At 44.1% G+C, this 15,939-nt stretch overlaps 1 protein-coding gene across 4 annotated transcripts in view; it reads right to left on the bottom strand.

Moving 5' to 3' along the window:
• The window catches only part of RESF1 (retroelement silencing factor 1), a 28,188-nt gene extending 12,466 nt beyond the window's left edge, over positions 1–15,722 (bottom strand). Inside the window, exons 1-3 of one of the 4 annotated variants that reach the window (XM_019292589.3) lie at positions 15,481–15,722; positions 9,755–9,833; positions 4,748–4,925 (exon numbers count right to left, since the gene is read on the bottom strand). The gene's annotated coding sequence lies outside the window, so the exon portion shown is untranslated. Of the gene's footprint in view, positions 1–4,747; positions 4,926–9,754; positions 9,834–11,792; positions 12,023–12,043; positions 12,199–15,480 lie in introns of those variants that run through there. The other 3 variants (XM_010410415.4, XM_019292590.3, XM_010410417.4) reach the window with 3 other exon arrangements.
• Between the last annotated feature and the right edge of the window lie 217 nt (positions 15,723–15,939).

The raw sequence follows: 15,939 nt of genomic DNA, 5'->3' as shown, positions 1-15,939 counted from the left end.
TAGCAAGGGCCCTAGTGCCCCTCCCACCACTTCTTTAACTGGAAACCCCCCAGCCCTTGGTTACCCAGACTTATCAGACATAAAATCAGCATCCCAGACAGAACCTGATAATCCTTCTCAGGTGCCATGGAGAGCACACCTTACAGAGACTTCCCATCTAGAGATGCATGCCATCATCAATGGTATCATCATCCGTGTGTCCTCATGGGCAGTCAAAATTCTGCCTGCAGTTGATCACAATGGACGGGACCACTTCTCTCACCCTCTGCAGCAGTCCACGAGTTACAGGAGCCCCTTCAGCCCTTCTCAAGGTCAGTCAAGTGTGACTTCCCCAAGAGCCTGCCAGCCTGTTGAGCTGCAGTTTTTGGGAGGTTCTAACCTCCACTGTGGAGTTGCTCTTACACAACTCTAGTCAGGTCTGCACAGCAGCAGTTTATCACTGCATGTAGCTGCAGAGCTGTGCACCACCAAGAGCAGCCAAATAACAGCTTCTGCTGAGTTGAACCTTGCCCAGCTGGGGCAGTGATAGAGTTTATATTTATATACCTCTGGGTTACATGCCTTGTTTTTCACAGGACTACATGTCAGATAAGCAAGATGCAGTAAGTTACCAGAAAGAATGGTAACATACAGGTTACGTAAGGTAAGCTCCAGACAGTACATCCTTTTACAAGTATTTCACTCCAGTAATTCAGCCACTCTTACTCAGTGAGGCCATTAGGCAACACTGCAGATATTTCTAACCAGAAAGGCCTACCAAGGCCTACAAGGCATTAGCTTTTTTACTTCCACAGACAGAACCACTCACAGACCAGACCCTCCATAATGCTCCAGGGATGGTACAATTTCCTGGTACTTCTGAATCAAACTCCCCCTACTTTAGGGACTCTGAGAAGCACCTCCCCTACCTCCAGTGACCCATGCTGTTAACACCCTGTGATCCTGCAAGCCCCAAAATTCATCAAATTTTCAGAGAACTGAAAAAACATTGAGTGTTCACTTGCACCCAGTTCCCCTTTTCACAGCCCCAGCCAGTCAGCTCACAAGTCCAATGGCTCCTGGCATCTGACCAGGGCTACTGGAGCAGGACACGCTGCCTCCGTGGGGGTAAAGCAGCTCAAACAATACCCTGACTGTAAAAGTTAGCAGTGATGGATGGAGAAGGGGGATCATGCTGCTTCTACTTGGTGTAGAACAATGCTGAGACCAGCCTCATCCAATAATCCCAAAGTTAAACACTCTGAGGAGGTGAAGAACAATGTTTCTTGGCAGAAATGGGCACAGGTGAGGATGTAACAAAGCTCCTGATAAAGCAAACAAGAAGTGATAATACTGGTAATTTACCTGACACTGCTGAGCTTAAGGCTACTGAGTGGAAACAGCTGGCCAGGAACATCTGACTGACAAGTCAATCACTATAAAAGCCCAGTCCCAATTTTTAACAGCAGGAACCTGTTACGAAAACATAACTAAGGGCCTGGCACTAGGTGTTCCAACAGTCTATTAACTGTAAGTCCAGTTGCATTCAAAAGAACGAGTCAGATTCACAAATACTGTGGTTTATTAAATGCAACATACATGGCTCTTTTGGATTGCCAGTGGTATCTGCATAAACTGCAGAGCAGCCCTAACAATACAGTGGTAATCACGTCAAAACACTCAGCATAGCCGAGGACACAAGTCTTACCAAAAGGTGCCCTTTCTGCAGAAGGCGAGGAAGATGAGTCCCTAAAATTTTCATTTCAAATTGTCATCCCCCAGCTAAACACAAAATCAGGGTCCTTTCATACCTTATCAGCCATTATTGTCCAAAGTGCTGTGGGTGGTCAAATTTTCTGTTCTTTGTGGTTGTGTTGTATGCAGTATTTCTTGGTAGGAGGTATACCTGGCAGCAATTGTACAAAACATTTCCTGGTATTGGGACTGCACTGCTCCTTTCCCACTTTACATTCCTCCCCGATGCCATGGCAACACAAACCTCCATCAGGTTCCCATGTCTGCTCTGATCACTGATGCTCTGATGTGTGGGCTCCACCTCATACTGAGCCTTGCTATTTTCTTCACTGTTTTATGCTTCCAACACTCTTAACATACTCCCTTCTAGAATTGTGGGTGGAGATTCCTCCTTTGAATGGAGACACCTTCAAGGTTATTTCTTGAAGCTGAGTTAAAGAGATATGCCCAAAGACATGGTATGAGTGAGCAACATCAATCTGTATTTAATTATTTTGCCAGCTTTAAAATTGTCACTGTAATTATAGTTAACTATCTGAACTGCATAGCATCTAATTCTGATTAGCGTCCTGTAGTCTAACCAGTATTATGATCAATATTTTCATCACTATTAACACCATAAAAATAAATCATTTTTCCATATTGGTCTGCCTTCCTTTATCCTGTGGGATGAAGTTGTATAAAGATTCAACTACACCTGTATAATTCTTTAGACATAAACCTTTGACTCAGCCTGGGGCTAGAACCACATCCAGCTACACTCAGACTCCTCTCTGAGTTTAGAAAGCAACGGGATCCTTTCTGCACCCTGTGACTCATCAGAAAGGTCACCCTGATAAACCTTGTGTGAAGCTTCCATTCTGCCTGTGATGGCTACCTAGGCATAAATTTTGCCCCCTCTCTGCCTCATACTGCAGTCTCAAAAGCTGCCAAAACAATCAATGCCATTTACCTTTCCTCTTACCTGTGCATAGTCAGGTTAGACATTAAAGACATTCCTCCAGTGTCCAACCCACTAGGCCTACCAAACTCACTTTGCTTGTACTTGGAATGGCATTAATTATACCTTTACTCATCTACCTCCAGGCTATGGCTATAGTCCTACCATTGATGCTAAGATAGCTTGAGCAATATTAGCTAAAATTTCTCCCACTCTTGATGGGTCTCTCATCACCAGGATATTGCTGACTTTCCTAGCACATACATATGGGAATGATACACAAGATACAATCCCAAATTTCAGCCCTCAAAGAACACCAGGAACTTTTTCTCTCCCTGGTAAATGCCAGGGTCCTCCCCAGAATGTAAAGTGTTGGGGTTATTTTAAAGGAGTCTTTTTGTATGCCAGTACCAAAGGTATTTCTGAAAGTGTCTTGCAGTCTGTTTTCTTTACCCAATCTATTCCCTCCTCCAAATGCAAATATTAAGTCTCCTAGGCTCTAAACTTTTCTCGTGATAAGGTCCAGGTCAGCTAGGCCACCCTCTCTATTCCTTGCTCTGCACACATTGCACCTGGGATTAGAATATGAGCCAACAACACTTCCAACCCTTCTCCTAAATCAGTATCTGTTTGTGCAATGGTACATAACAAGCATTAATTATAAACCTTAAGCTAAGCAACTCATCAAATAACTGTACCTTCACCACTTATGTGCAATACAACACACACTGATGACAGAGGCAAAGAGGTAACTGTACTACCACTCTTTGGGTCAATAAAGTGGATTGACTGTAGTCATAGGGATGAGCTCAACTCCCAGACCAAATTATTGAGGTTGGCTTAGGCTCACAAGGAAGTAAAAGCCTAAGGCCATGACCAGGTCAAGAATTTCTCTAGTTCCAACCTGTTCTTTGAAAACCCACACAGGAACAGGGTGACACAGAGAGTTTTGATGTGTAAGAGCTGGGAAACCGGAACACCAGTCATGCGAAGAAGACATGAATAGCAGGTAGTTCTTCCAGGACTAATTAGTAAGGAACAAATGAAGTTGTGAGTGCAAGGAATCTTATGCCTACCTTTTCCATGGCATTCAATTTGACTACGAGCCAACCACTTCATCCCACAAATATGAAAGCCCAAGGGAGCCTTTTTTTGATCTCTCCCTGCTAAGCAGCCAGCTGCACGGTTGTAACCTCCCCTAGCGTTGCGTGACCTCCAAGTTACTCCTTGAGGCTGAAAGACTCCGTACCAACTGCAGATCTTTGGTGACTGGTATCGTGCATAACTTTGTATCATAGGGCATTATGATAATGTATGAATACTTTTGAATTATTACTATCATTGTAAAACCTTGCCAGGGCACTTTCTTAAGCCTCACTTTTACATCATTTTACCTCAGTAAAACCACATTTCCAGCTACCTGTGCCAGTGGTTCCCTAAGTGGTCTAAATCTCCTCCACAACAAGTGTAATGGAGGCACTCACAATAGCTCTAAAATATTCTTATTCATTGCTAAAAGCTCCCTTTAATAGAACCAAAACTCTATAAACACACATATTTCAATGCCAGCCACTGTGATCACAGCTATTTTGTACCTCTCCAGAACGTAGTTCAGCAAACAGAATATTCCAAGAACTGAAAGGACTAAAGGTCAGCTGCAGGCCAGCAACACTTTGCTCTCCTGTTTCTGCTTCTGGACTTGCAGCAGCATGTCTCATTTCACCTAAAGCATTTAAATCTAATTCAGCATGTTTGACTTACAGTGTCAAAGAAAGACGGCCTGAATCAACTAAACATGCCCAAAGAAAAGAGTACATAAACACCCATAATTCTCATTTTCCTCTCTTTATAACTGTATTTTAGATGCCACAACAGCACCAGCACACCCGAGCTTTCTTGCCCCAAAATTCTTAGAAGCGAAATAGGGGATTATTTGTCGGAAATTACCAAAATCTCAGATTGCCTGTCAATCACAGTGTATTTACATTAACCTTAAGCATATGAAGATTAGTAGTCACTTCACTTTGCAGATTCCCATTCCGCCATTTCCAACAGTGTTTTTCCCCCTTTTACCTATCAACTTCTGACAAATCGCGATGGGATTAATCCAATAATCCTCGAAGAGCTGCTGATGTCATTGCAAAGTCTCTCTTGATGGTTTTTGAGTGATCTTGGGAATCCAGAGAAGTCCCAGCTGACTGGAAGCTAGCGAACGTTGTCCCAATTTTCAAGAAGGGCAAGAAGAAGGACCCTGGAAAGTAGAGGCCTATCAGCATCACTTCAGTGTCTGGTAAAATCATGGAAAACATTTTTCTGGGAGATACTGAAAAACACTTGGAGGACAACAGTCACCAGTCCCAGCCAGCACAGCTTCATGAGGGGAAAGCCAGCTTGTCACACCTGATTTCCTTCTACAACAGGGTAACCCACCTAGTTGATCTAGGAAAGCCAGCACACGAATCTTTTTGGACTTCAGTAAAGTTTTCAATACTGTCTCTTACAGTGTCCTTCAGGCAAAATGTCCAGCACACAGCTGGATAAACACATCATGTGATGGGTGAGCTGCTGGCTCACGGGTCAGGCACAAAGCATTGTAGTGACCTGGGTGACATCAGACTGGTGACCCATCACCTACTGGGGTTCCACAGGGCTGCATCCTCAGCCCTGTGCTCTTCAACATTTTCATTAACGACCTGGATGCAGGACTCAAAGGAATACTAAGTAAGTTTGTCTAAGACACTAAAGTAGAAGGAGCTGTTGACTCACTTGAAGGCAGGGAGACCCTTCAGAGAGACCTGGACAGATCAGAGGTATGGGCAATCATCAACTGTATCAAATTTAACAAGGGCATTTAAAATATATGATTAGCACTACCACTCATTGGTTCCTTTTATCAGGAAACATCTGTCTCCCACATCCCTGCCAGTGCCAGTTCCTGTCAGGAAACACCAGTTTCTTCACTTCCTCATATTGTTTAATTTTGAGGTGTTTCAGTCAGGCTGATATCAGCATTCTTCAACACCAAAAGCAGCACGACCACCCTCCCTCCATCACTGGTGATTTTTGCAAGTAGGGCAAAGTTCAAGCTGTTTCACCCCCACTTATACAGAAAGAACATCCTGCTGCACTCACAAGTTTCCAATTTCAGTATTTATGTTAGAAAAATTTGAAATTTGGTTTCAATAAAAATGTTTGATGCAGGACTACTGCTGCAGATTTCTACTTATCACACTTCACGGTACCACCAGCAAAATGATGAAGTACTAAGGCCTGAACAACAGACCTTGGGCGAAAGTTGACTTCTAGATGAACTTTCCAACCAAATATTATAGGTATCTGCTCATTACCAAATAATTAACAATTTGATACATGTATCCACTCATTGGAAAAACATGGTTTCAGTATTTAGAAACCAGGCAAGGCCAAATCTAGCCTTGTTTTGGAGTAGAGGATCAAAGACAACTCCCTTGGTTCCTCCTTGAGCCTTAGCCATGCTTTGGAAGAAATCCAGTAGGAGAAAGAAACCAGATGTTCCTGCACTAAAAGTTATGGTAGCTTGTTTATTCAACAGAAGAAAAATGGGACCCTCTCACCGCTAAGTCGGAAGCCTCATTTCCTGTGGGTGGAAACACCTGCAGGATTTCCCAGTTACCAGGAGTAGTTCTCCAGTCCCTTGCTGTGACAGTGGCTTCCCCTAGCTGATGCTTATCCTTTGCTTACCTTATCCTTTTGCAATTCTTTGCAGTTTCATATTATAGTAAATTACACTCACTCCTTTATAGTTGGTGCCTGTGTCTTTTCTCGCCCTGCCCATCGGCAAAACAAATGTAGAAAAACAATGAAACAAGCCTCAATCTCTGAATGTGCCTTAAATCTTGGAGGGAATCTGGAAATTCTGCAGTTGAGAAATTACAATTATGTAATTCCATTTTAAGAATTATTCAGGGATGGTACAAAAATCAAAAATCAAGGAAAAAGCATTCCATGGTATCTGGCAATGGTCCCAATCCACTGTCCTACAGCTAATAATTGTACCCAGCAACACTGCCACAAGTGTCATGGGAAATGTGGTCATGGTCAACGGGTCAAGAATAAAGAAGTCATTCTTCTCACCACAAATGAGCTAATACAGATAAACACCATTCCACATACCAACAACCAGAAGCACTAGATACAGAAAAATCTGAATTTGTCATAAGCAGCATCTAAACTGAGCTCCAAGAGGTTATTCTGAAAGGTAGAAGTGAATCCTCTGCAAACACTATGAACTCCTGGCATTTGGAGGAGCCATGCTTCACAATGAATTTTAACATTCTAGTTCTCCATGATACCAAGCAACAGCACCAGCAAAAGCGATGTCACTGTTCAGAACAAAATGAAATCTTCAAGATTGTATTGTTTGACTGTTTCAACCACGCATTCATTGCTTACACTCCTCAGAGAAAAAAAAAAAATGTTCACTTTTGAGTAATAGCTGTAAGCCTGAGAAAGCAATTTTTAACAGAAAAGATTTGCAGGGAAAATGCATTAATAACAGGGACTGGATTCATCAAACAAACTGACATTCTATTCAGAATCCTACAGATGAAAGCTTTTCTACTAGTAGCATCAGACTCCTTTATACAGGAATATCCTTGCTTCTGTAGCAAAGTTCATGCATATAATTGAAACACATATCTGTAAGTATCATCTCTAGCTCATGCTTTTCTAGTTGTGAGTAATACCACGATGGGTGAGGGTCAGCTAAAGATGAAGCTGCCTTTTCTTGGCTGGAACGACATTTTTTAGAAAATACCTATACCCCTTATGCTTCAGCTGCAAATTTCTATTTACCATCACACTGTTCTGCCAGTTGACATGGTCAGCACAAAAGACACAGACAACAACTTGAGGGAGTAAGTGTAATTTACTATAGCTCAAAACAGCAAATGATTACAAAAGGATAAGCTAAGCAATGCACCTAATCATTACTACAGCAGGTTGCCTATAGTGATTATGAAGGTACATCACCAGTTATCTTAATATTTTATCATCATCCAGATCTGCACTTCAGCTGGGGAGCTCCAGTCACAGCGAAGGACTGGAGAGCCACTCCTGGTAACTGGGAAATTCTTCAGGTGCGTCCACCCACTGGTGAGGTCTCCATCTTTGCTGTGAGAGGGTCCAGATTTTATGTTGTTGAATAAATAAGCCTCCATACCTTCTAGTGCAGGAACACCTGGTTTCATTGTTGTGGCAGGACATGTTCCCCCCATCTCTATCACAGATGGCTGGTGTACACGGAAGAGATAACCCAGGCCAGGTCAAAGGCCCAGCAAGGAGTCATCTCTGGCGCCAAGAAGGCTGAGATCCTCTGACTAAGAATCAACATCTTGGTGGTCTGGAGAGCAGATGTGCGAGGAGATAAAAAAAGTAAACACTATTGACCTAAAGACACTGCTCTTTACAACTATAAAAGCCACACAAATTATTACGGAGATAAAAGCCTCTTACACACTCCCTGGAAACGTGTAGGACTTCTCTTATGACACTTGGACGCATCTTCATAGATACTTTTCCAGAAACTGAGAGGAAGCCCCATGAGGAGCTGGTTGGTAAGATACACTGCATTCTAATCTCTTACTATGTCTTTGCTAGCTGTAAAACTGGGTACTTTAACCGTGAACTGTATGTTATCTACTAGTAGTGTTTCTTTGTTTATCCTGTGTAGTAAGAAGTCTGGTTAAAGTCTTATGTCTGTTTTTCTTGGGCTATTCAATAAATAATCCATGTTGTAATAGGCCTGATCGGTCACTATGAAGAACCTGCAACCAGAGTGGGTTTTGGGGTGCTGGCCGCCTCAGTAAAGTTACTGTCTACTGCCAGAGGCCTGGGCAGAGGCAGAAAATTGTTTACAACTCCCCTCTCCATTTGTAACAATTGTCCTCTTGGGTTCCACACAAAGTCTGGCCAGGGCCCAAGGAGGAACCAAGGCAGCTGGCTTTGACCATGTACCTCCAAACAAGGCCAGATATCTGATTTCACGGCCCTGAAGGGCCTCTGAACACAAAGGAATATGTTCCTATCACACTACATGTTTCACTAATGATCACGCATCTTTCGCTAATAAGAGAATACCATTGTACAATGTTTGGTTGGAAGGTTCATTCAGAGTCAACTTCATCTCAGGGCCTATTTTCCAGGCCTCAGTATTTCACACACTTCACAGAAACAAGAGAAACACTGAGAAACCATGAACATGCTTCAACCTCTGAAGAATTTCCAAGTTCTTTTCAAGTTTCAAGGCCCATTTCAACAACTGTCTTACATCCCCAGTAGTTGTAGACATCCCGTTTTAGAAGTATTGCTCCCTAATCACTTAATGTCTAATGACTACTCATTGGAGACAAGCTTGCAATCTATGTACAGGATACTCACTGAAGTGCAAATTAGGAAGTTAACTGAATTTCAGTCATGGGAATCTTCCACAAGCAGTACTGGAAGAGCTCTTTGGCATATCTGCATTTTATGGAGACCATTTATATCCAGCATGAAGGCACAGCGCTACCTTCAAGATCAGGAGTATTTTTTAAAAGTACAGCTTCTCTTCTGACTGGTGAAGTTTCCTGCCTACTATAAGTTACAATATCAATCCTTCCATTAAATTAGCTTCCCTGAAATTCCTCCAAGTATAAAATCCGACAGCTTTTTTCTTCTACATTTCCACTGCCCTATGCAGTTTTGAAACTCCTGAAAACTTGAGTTGCTTATGTTTATCAGAAACACAAATGGTAGTCAGAAACATCCTAGTAGTGTCTAGCAATCAAATGTGTGAAAAAATAAAAATCCATTCCCTGTCAGCAATAGGAAAGTACTACAGTTCTTAAAAAAACTGGCTGTAACAGTACTGAATATAACTTAGAAATGCTTTGAGTAACAAAGACAGGTAAGTTTATATCTTCCCCAAACCTATTTTCTTCCCCATTTCTACCTCTTCAGTTGCACTGATGCTGCTACTTGTGATGCTTCAGGATGAAGCAAACTAGACAACAAAATGGCTCCCACAATTTCACTTTAAAAAGTAAAAAAAAGATCACTTACTTCAGCAATCTTGTGTGTCTCTTCAGATAGAGGTGGAGCACTCACTGGGGGAAAAGGAGCTCCTCACTGGTCTTGGCTCCTAGAAGGGACAACAGCCAATAAGCTTGAAGTGCTGCTTTTACCAAAGGAGCAATGACCCGTACCAACAAGACCACCAGAGTCTCCTATGTCCTGATTACCAGTAATATATCAAAAGATCCCCTGGCAGATTTTGAATTCCGATTTGCTGTGAAGCACCAGTCTTCTTTCATTAGTGCCCAGTAACAGTTTATACAGGCAAAGATTAGCATTACCTAATGCTAACAACCACAATGGCTGTTTTCACCATTTTTCCTTGCCTCTGCTTTTTTCCTTCCTCTTCGTCAGAGTCACCAGCAGGGTCTAAGGTTTTTCACAAGCTCTCATAGCTATGCTCAGCAAAGCAGGAGCTGCTCTAGGAACTCAGAGAGTTGAATTGCACCTTCATGGTTTTCTGCTCCCTCCTTTACTCCTTTTGCTGTCTTCAGCCATGCCTTTTAAATTATGGAGTGGGGAGTACTACTCTCCCTCTGACAACTCTTAGTCTTCAATACAGAGAAGAAAGGCTCAACACCAAACCAACAGGTTAATTATTACAAGAAAGACCACAAATGCTATGACAAAGTGTCACATCTCCAACTCACTGATATGGGTGCAGCAAATGAAACTGAACAAAAAAAGGCAAATAAAATAGTTGGGAAAGATTGTTTTGTGTCACTTTTAGAAATGTACAAGAATATTCTCCTACCAAAACACCTTAGCCTGCAGAAAACAATCTAAGTCAGCAATTTGTTGGCTTTTAAAGAGACAGTGTTTGAGAGACAGCCTCCTGAAAATCAGAGTATTTTACTGATTTTACAACTACTTTTTTTTAAGACTAGTGGGAAGGGGGAAATGCAAAAAAGCTGTGCCTTAAATAGAAAACAGAACCAAAATGACAAAATAAAACTTCTTCTAAAAATCTAGCAGACCAATGAACTGGAGAAAGTTTTAGCTTCTATTTAGAAGGAAACCAAAACACCCCAGAATAGACTTGATATAAAGCATGCTGTAATGTTTTTTTTATTCTGCCAAAACATCAGACAATATATTATTTCGTGGGGAAAAAATACTGTTTAAGCTTGAACTACAAAGGAGCTGGATTCTTGAACTCTGCCTCCCAACTCACTGCAGTAATCCACACAAACACTGAACTAATAGTTGCTGGTAAACATCTTGGGAACAACTTCAGTACATTTTCCAAGACTTTGCACCTTGAGACTCAGGGGAACCTTTATACTGGCACAGGCATCAAGAGTAATGGATTTAATTTCACAGACAGTAACATAAAAGCAATCATTATCACAAGTCTGTTTTCTCTGCCAGGAATATCTACATGTTTTGGGACATCAGTTGGCTAGTTCAAGGGAACAGAGTGATAAGAGCCCAGTTAGGAGTTTTTGATGTTAGTAGCAAGTTTTACTCTCATCATTCTCAGATGCAAAAGGGAGAAAATATTTACCAGGAGTCATGATGAGCTGGGTTTGTTTTGTTCTATTTTTAAGTCCTCCCAGGAGGCTAGTTAAGAGCAGGGAAATGCCCAAACTTATCACAGAGCTCCTAGAATGAGTTGAGTCAACCTACTAACAACTTCTAGGAAAACAACCACCAGCATTCCTATGGGCTTCTGAAACATATCCAGTGCTCCAGGGGAAAATCTACTCATATTCTACCTGATGCCTCTGGTTTTTTTATGCCACGGGCATACAAAGCACATCTCCCACAGCACAGGCGGAAAGTTGCTACGCATTGATGGGGTACTTGCATTTTTTTCCCACATCTCCATCTGCCTCTGCAGATGGAATAAGCAAGTTAATTCTATCAACTACAGTACTCAGACGACCCAAAGCAGAAACAGTGAGCCTATGCCTCTTAAAAACCTTTTTTTTCTTCTTGAGTAATATAAACAGTTTTATCAGTTCAACCACAATACAGGACTGCAGATGTCCCTCTTACACAGAGCAGAGCACCGGCTCCTTACCGCACACCTTGTGATGCCGTCTGAGTGTCTGAAGCAAAAAAATCACTAACGCTGGACTTTCATCGCAGAATTTAAACACAGGACGCTCGAAATACCTGGTCTTCAACCCTGACAGTGATTACTCTTTTTTGTCTGTTTTGTTTTGGGGGGGAGGGGGATTTCCTCGTTGTTTGGTTTTTGGTTTTTTTAAATATCTTTCGACCGCATCTCCCCGGATTGCCATACCCTATGGAGAAACACAGCAAACAAACCTCTGCGTCCTTAAGGTGATCGGGGCGGGGATGTTTCCGGAGCCTGCGCATCGCATTGTCCTTGTTCAGGCACTCGCAGGACTCTTATTAACTGATGTTAATTGATTCCGCGAGACGAGCAGCGCACTAGCTGCCGGGGCCCCGCGCTCCGCCCGGGCCCCCCGCCCCACCGCGACCCCCGCTCCGGCGCTGCGCGGCCCCCGCGGCCTCCCCGCTCCCCCGGCCCAGCCACGGAAAGGGCTCCGCCCGCCGGCCCCGAGCCCTCCGCAGGGGCCGGCAGCTCCCGGGGAGCGGCCCCAGGCAGCCGCTGGGTGCCGGCCCCGCGGGCGGAGGGGAGGACAGGACGGCACAGGCCCCCGCCGCCCGCCGCTCCCCACCCGCTCCCTTCCTTCCTTCCTTCCTTCTCCCGCCGCCGCGCACGTCCTCACGAACCCGGCCGACCACTCGTCCGCAACCCCAGCCGGCGGCCCCTATCGGAGACGGAAAGAGACCCTGGCTCCGGGCAGCGGGGCGGGAGCTCCGGGGCGGGGGCAGAGGCGGGCCGGCGCGTCCTGCCGCCCAGCGCGGGGTAATGCGGGGCCGCGGCCGCGGGGGAAGCCGAGCGCAGTGCCGCGGGCAGCGGCAACAGACTGAGCCTCCCGGTCCTCAGGGCCTCCGGGCTGAGCCCCTCCTCCCTGCCGCTTTCTCTGCCTCCCTTCCAACCTTCTCAGCTCTCCAGAGAACCCCCACAGCTCCCTGCTTCAAGCGCATCACGTTTTTAAAGAAAAATACAGTGGTTTTTTCACATTTCGCGACGAGCTGAGGACCACTTGAGACTTCAGGTAGAAGAAATCTTGTAAATATTCTGATAAAATAATCGATTTAATCATACAAATGAGTTAGTTATGATTGCAAGTAGAAAATTGTGACGTGTAAGGCATAGGAATGTCAGGAGTGCCGTGTTTACAATATGCAACCACAGAAACCTTGGCGAGAAGCTACTGGATATCTTACATTTTGTTCAAGAAACTCTTGAGACCATCATACGCACCAGTTACGCTGCTTGGAAACCCCCTACCCTTCCCATCTTGATTGGAATATCCAGGATTCCAATCAGTAGAGCTCAGTAGAGATGCCCAATGATTGAATTAGGGTAGGAATACTGATGAAGTTATTTGAGTAGCAAAACCAGCTATGGTAAAGGTTAAATTTAAGAGCAGGCATATTATGCATAGTATGTAAAAGAACTTACGTAACAATGACTCACCAGAAAAAGTATATAGAATGGATGGATTTTATTTACTAAGCAGAACACGCTTGGAGGAGTAATCCCCCGTGTTTCTGGCACCGAAATAAAGAAGTGTCTGCCTATTCACATTGTGCAGAAAAACCACACTGAGAAAACCCAGTATCCATAAAGGAGACAGAGGAGTTCTGCAAATGTATTTGAATGAAGGGAGAGAGCTCACTAGGCCATGCCCCCACAGAGTGTCTCTCAAGGTTCTGGAGCACACAGCCTCCTTTTATCTAAACTCCTGACCCCATGATGCCCTCCTCCTCCTTTCCCTATTGGCTGAGGTACTAGGAAGGCATAGACTTCCTGAACCACCTACTATATTTTCCCTCTTGAACATGTATGGTCATTTTCCCCTGAAGTTCCGGCTCTCTGGGTTCTGCAATAGACTTTGTGCGGACCCATTACTCCTATTACCCTAAAGCTCAGAAAATCAAACTGTCTGGGTCAAACTGTCTGGGTTCTGTAACTTGCTCGGTGTTTACAGAGACATTAAGACGCATTTCTCCTAAAGGTCTCCACAGCCATTCTTCCCTATTCTGGTCCATGAAGACCACACAACATAAAAGACAGTGCAAGTGCCGAGATGAGGTCAAGAAGTGGGCATGAGCTGTTGACCAAAGGATTGAGACCACCAAAGACCCTCAACCTCCCACAAACCATTTCTAGAGAGGTCCTACAGAGAGATCTACATTGACTGGAGAGCTTTAGCAATCATCAGCTGTATGAAAGATAACAAGAGCAAGTGCTGAATTCATCACCTGAGATAGGGTAATCTTGGTTATATATGCAAACTGGGGACTGTAAGGAGTTAAAAAGTACATTTGCCTCTCTGAAACACTGTTAATGTTAAGGCTAGAGAAAGAACTTGCCATAAGATAAGCACAGAAAGGAGGAATTTGCAACAGGAAGGCACTAATTCCAGGCCTGGTGGAGGCTATATCTGGTTAGCACATCCTGCTTAATGCATCCGGACAAAAAATTTCTGCCATGGCAAGCTGTGTGAAAGGAAGCAACTACTCATATGCACATCACTGGTCAAACAAAGATCACCCCATGTTATGGGACAGACAGTATCTGCAACCAACAAAACCTTGGAGGAAGCATGCTCAGAAAGAGGACCTCACTTACCCTCACTTAGCATGCAATGAAGGCATGCTCAACCTCGCTTCCCATGTAAATTAGGAACACATCTCCATAGATTCTCAGAACCTGGACTGTATAAAGGTGGTACCACCAAAAGAACGACCTGGGACCCCCACCACTGAGAAGCCCAGGGTGAGCAAGGACCAATGGGACACTCCTGGATCTGTGGATGGTGGATCTTCTGCTTGATTTGTTTCTCTCCCTCTCTCTTTTTTCTATCTCTCTACCTCATGTTTGTTGTTAAATAAAATCCATACAGTTTACTCCAGCATTTGGTCTCATTTGCACCTTAATTCAGGCAGAGGCATCTATCACTAATAACAGGGACAAGAGGCTGAAGAACAGCCTCACAAAAAGAGATCTGGGGGCTCAGATCAAAGGGAAGTTGGGTATGACTCAACAGTGTTCCCAGGCAGCCAAAAGGGCCAACCATGTCGTGGGCTGGATATCAAGCTAAGCACTCTGAGCTGTTTGAGGGAGGCAATTGTCCAGCTCTTCTCTGCACTGGTGTGACCTCACCTCTGTAGGGAGAGTTCTGTGTGTAGTTTTGGGCACTTCAGTATAAGAATGACATCAAATTATTAGAGAAGAATGACATCAAATTATTAGAGAGTGACCAAGATGGTGAACAGCCTCAAGTGCCACCTTTACAAACAGTGGCAGAGGCCACTTGATTTCTTCAGCTTGGAGAAGACTGAAGGGTGACCCCATTGCAGCCTACAACTTCCTTGAGGGGGATGTCATGAATGGGTATTTTGGCCACTTAAAGAGTCACCATCTAAGTTATTAGAAAAAGAGGTTTTAATATATGTTTGTGAAAGCATGACTTAACAGAATTCAGTGGCAAAGTTTACCCTATTACCACATAAAATAAAGCATATAAAAAAAAACTGGATCAGAACATACTTAAAATAATTTTCACAGACTCTGGGTTACAAAAGGATGAGAGCGCTACATGGTAAGGGAGACACTCCCATTGGGTCACAACATTCAGAATGGATTCCCTTGCCAAACTTACCCTCAGGTGTCACAGTGACCACTGTCTTCAGCCCGGCCAGCACCTCTGGTGTGCGGCAGGAGCAGGGAGCAGCCAAAGGCTCAAAGCTTTAAAGCTGCTCCTCTGGAGTCCAGCTCTGCCCAGGGGAAGCTGAAGCTCCAAGTGCTGTGGCTGTCAGCAGCCCCAACGAGGGAGAGGATAGAAAGTTGCGGGGAGGCTTGCCTTTGAATGCAGTTTCAAATTTATTGCCCGAAGGGAGTCTAAGGAGCACAAGCAAAGATCAAACCCTGTGCAACAACTTATAAAGGGAGGTGTTACAACGGGGATGGCCCGACAGGGGACCAATAGGGGTCTTTGGGGGAGGGATATGGACAGGGATAGACATTCACGTGGACCAATAGTCTCAAGGGATGGAGGGAAAGGGGTCACATGCCCCAATGGGGCATTGAGGTTTAGGGGATTTCCAAGAGGGGAGGTATC

The sequence above is a fragment of the Corvus cornix genome, chromosome 1A (genome assembly GCF_000738735.6).
Source record: "Corvus cornix cornix isolate S_Up_H32 chromosome 1A, ASM73873v5, whole genome shotgun sequence".
NCBI classification, from domain to species: domain Eukaryota; kingdom Metazoa; phylum Chordata; class Aves; order Passeriformes; family Corvidae; genus Corvus; species Corvus cornix.
Note: the sequence above shows the minus strand (reverse complement) of the source record. Positions and strands in the feature narration are given on the sequence as shown.